Genomic DNA, 4,780 nt, shown 5'->3' on the forward strand with positions numbered 1-4,780 from the left:
AAATTATTTATACATCTTTTTAAAAGACAACATATAAAATATTTAGAAATTTGTATAGAACTTAAATAAACAAAGATTTATATTAAGCTTATGGCTTGTTTAAGTTAGTTATTCTTTTCATAATGGAAATCATCAGTCGATTGAAGCTAGACCACCATGGAAAACCTGGAAGCACTGGATGGCCGTTTCGTCCTATTGTGAGACTCCTCAGCAGTGTGCATCCACGATCCCTCCTCTCAAGATCCGAACCTAGGACCAATCCAGTGCTTTCAAATTTTCCATGGTGGTTTAGCTTCAATTCACTCATCATTTCAGCTATATAAAATCATTTATGTGTTTTTATATATCTCAATAATATAATTACTTACTTATTTACGCCTTTTATCCCTCGTGGAGGAGCATAGGCCGCCCACCATCACAGTACATACAACAAAACGACCGTCCAGTGCTTCCAGGTTTTCCATAGTGGTCTAGCTTCAATTTACTCATGATCTCAACTATATAAAATTACTAAAATCTCCACAAAATCCCCTTCTAAAACTGAATGTTTTAGTATAAATGAAATGTTAACATTACAAATAAAGAAAAACATTTGACAGTCTATATTATTATTTTAGATTATACATTAAGCTTTTGATGTAAATGGTCAGGTTATGGACATAAATGGATTGACTAGTTTCGTAAAATCGATAAGGATCTTGATACTTTTATTAGTAGCACATGCAAGTTTATGAGGTGTTCAAAATCAAAAGTTACGTATAAATGCAGTCTACATTGACTTCAGAAAGTCTTACGAAAAAGTTCTTTACAAGCAGCTGTTATATAAGTTAAGTAATATCGGAATCGGAGGCAATTTATTAATGTGGATAAAAGACTTCCTAGTTTCTTGTCAACAATGTTGTCTAGTTGAGAAGCTGTACTTAGCACAGTGGCCCAGGGTATAGTTTTATTACGATTATTATTATTACTATTATTACTTACTTACTTACGCCTGTTACTCCCAATAGAGCATAGGCCGCCGACCAGCTTTCTCCAACCCACTCTGTCCTGAGCCTTCTTTTCTAGTTTTATCTAGTTTTTGTTCATTCTTCTCATGTCTGTCTCCGTTTCTCAGCGTAATGTGTTCTTTGGTCTTCCTCTTCTCCTTTAGCCTTCACGATTCCATGTGAGGGCTTGTCTTGTGACGCAATTGGGTGATTTCCTCAATGTGTGTCTTATCCACTTCCAGCGTTTCTTCTTGATTTCTTCCTCCGCTAGATGGAATCTAGTTTGTTCTTTTTCCTGGAGTAAAATGTTGCTGATAGTGTCTGGCCATCGGATCCAAAGTATCTTGCCTAGACAACTGTTAATAAACACTCGTATCTTCTGGATGATGACTTTCGTAGTTCTCCATGTCTCCGCCCCATACAGTAGAACTGTCTTGACATTTGTATTGAAAATTGTAACCTTGGTGTTGGTTGACAATTGTTTTGAGTTCCAGATGTTTTTCAGTTGTAAATATGCTGCTCATGCTTTGCCAATTACTATTATTAGCTTTATTCAATATTGTATTTGTGGTACAATATAGAATTCTCAGAGTAAAGTATTTCAGTACATTTGCATTTCTCATTTCTTTATCGATGATTGCGACAAATACTGAATTAATCGTCAGTTAGATGTTATCAGTTCAGGAGTCGACATCTGAATAATGTATATTCTTTCAATGCATATTGTCAGCAACCACAATATCTCTGATTGAGCTCTTTTGTAACTTGTACAGTGAAATGTCGTAAACGTTTTACAAACGCACCGATAAGCCATAATGATGTGTTAAAACAAACAAGAAAACAGATAACTTGTCGAAATTTCCGGCTGGCAGGAACAGATAGCCCAGACATTCAAGGGGCCATTGTTGTCCCTCCTGTATGTAGATGACATTATTGTCTCCTACTATCATCGGTTTTGTTATATGCTGACGATGTCAAGATATGGAGAGCGATAAAAAGTAAATGTGATAGTTCATAGCTTCAAAATGACCTGTTGAAATTTTCTGAATGGCTAAAACTCGACAGTTGCCGATAATTGCTTACAAGTTCATTATGATTCATATTTATCACCGAGGTACAAATACGTACATGGTGAGTAACACTGAGCTACCTGTTGTCCAGACACACAATGATTTAAAAGCCATTGTTAGAAAAGACTTATAAACTATTGCACGCTGCCGTACGATAGCCGCCAAAGGTTTTTAATACATTATGGTCAGTATGTAAGGCCTTCAGCCATGTCAATGTTGAAACTTCTTGACTTATTTTTCCTAACTATCATGCATCTTTTTGAAAAGAATATAGTGTTTATTGAGATTGATTACACACCAAAGTTGATCATTTTACATTCCTGTAGAAGATTGTATCAAGATCGATTTCCTGATTTCTGAGAATTTATTCAGAAATATATTCATATGTTCAGATTGGTCTTTGACTATAGTTTCATTTACATCAAGATCCGTTTTGTTTCTTCTACATTAAATGACTATTGATAAGATCAACTAAGAAAAAGTTACATGCTATTGAAACTGGATTTGAATAAGAACAGTAATACAAACTTTGTGAGATCATAGAAAACGAAACTAAATGGGTATATAACGATTTAAATGTATACAATAATACTGTATTACGAATTATAGAAAAATTTCACATACAGCTTATTTTAACGTGCATCTTTTACTTAAAATTGTACTAAATTACTTTTCACAGTAATAAGATCCCTAATATCTTACTCATATTGATACTCTTCGGCTTCATTGTGAGAGAATCTCGTAAATATATTGTTTACAATTGACTGATCACTGAGTAGCGACCGATGCCATGTGTGTCAGGTCCTTCATAATGCAGACTAAATTCTATCCATCAAGTTGTAATGTAGCCACAAGTCTAAGTGACTCAACATCCCGTGGACTATTTTAAGATAAAAGATGGTGGGCGGGTGCAGGTAGTAAATAAGAAAACCTTGAACTAGGTTTCGTGCTAAGTGAAACAGGATTGAATCCACTAGGGAGTATCAGTTCCCTCAAGATTGTAGGTACACTATGCTGACCAAGGTCCAGGGTTTCTTGTCAACAAACTTCAACCACCAACTTATATATTTACTGTACACAGGTCTGTGAAATATTTCATTTCAACTAAATTTTATATGACACTTATCTGCAATTCTTCCACATAAGCATTTACTAAAGATGAAAAGAGATAAGTGCGTTGATTATTATTTTATCAAAATAATAATGGCTGACATAAAATGAGCGAAGTGAGAAATACAAACGTAATTCATAATCTGAGCATCAGTTCATTACGTATTCGTATTTGACTATTCCTCTAACTCCTGAGCAAAACGTTAAAACTAATTAATTTTAGTCTCTGACAATGTTGATTTTACTTATTCTCATGAAAATAATCGTTCATATCTCGACGAAATTTTATACAAAGAGACTAAATAACAGTCAACTTCTCGCAGCCACCTTTAATTTCTTTTATATGATTCCAACATATGACAGTGCATCAGTGTTATTGTCTGATGTTCAAGGTATGTCATATAGGTCTTTTGTTTACAGTGCTTTGTGTTATTCATCACAATTCATTGTACTATAAACACTCTATCTCAATTTGATCAAACAAAGGTGTTAATACGACGTATTCCAGTAATTTGTGAACAAGTAAAAAGAGACAAATTACTAGAAGATAGTAACCTCTCTATGATCTCCAAACTTTCTGGGAATATATTCTCTAATGGTTAATCGTAGTTAATCGTAGAAAAGCATTAGATACGATAAGTAATTATCGTTTCGTTTAACTAATCACCGCTTAGCCTAAATTAATGCCTGAAGTTTGTCTATCTTCATAAGACGATTGATAAACATCTGTTATCATTTTATTTCTAACCCTTAAATTGTTGATATTTGAAACAAGAGCTAGCTACTTGAATGTCTTTTTCAAATACGGCCTCTTATATGTTGAGTAGAATATTTTTAATTGATCTTAATCAAAGTTCTGAAATCCTTGGTGAATCACTCACAAGACGCGGAAGCTTTAGGTATCGAGAGCTTAACAGTTATCTATGGCTCTAAAGACTTTCATTACTATGACTTTTAAATACTTATAATCAATAATTTAAGGTAAAGACACTTGATTCGCTACTTAGTGAAGTAAATCTTCACATTGATCTATTTTCATTATGACATTTCTGTTGGATTGGCTTTTCAAGAACATCATGTTATCTGAAGTATTTTTCATGACGGCAAGAATTGAGAGACTTGTAAGAAGAGAGAATGGTGACATGTGGTACTTCGTTTTTTACATAATCTTCATAGGCTACGATATTCCTAGTAATTAATTAATTTGAGAGTAATATCAACGGATATATATAATCTAAGCGAAACTCTTCTGACTCTGCCCACAGACAAGTGGCCTCAGCTTCGAAGATCTGAAAACACTAATAAAGGATAGAAACTAAAAACGTGTGAGGAATCAGATTACCTCTTTTGTAGAAAATTGAGTATCCTATGGTGTTACACCTATCCTTTCTCTAAGGTGTGAGTTATGCAAAATACCTTGTTGTTACATTAAATGTAACGAGTGAAAGTGGTGTATCATTGAATTTGACTAATCCTTAAACAGTTATGGAGACGATGGATTGCAAGGTCGATTTCACAGATGGGCTGACATTTTATGCCAACTAAAGAAGAGTAATCATTCTAGCCATTATTTTATAATTACATTCCGTGTTGTGTTTACATCAAAATATGTCA

This window comes from Schistosoma mansoni, chromosome 1 (genome assembly GCF_000237925.1).
Source record: "Schistosoma mansoni strain Puerto Rico chromosome 1, complete genome".
NCBI classification, from domain to species: Eukaryota; Metazoa; Platyhelminthes; class Trematoda; order Strigeidida; family Schistosomatidae; genus Schistosoma; species Schistosoma mansoni.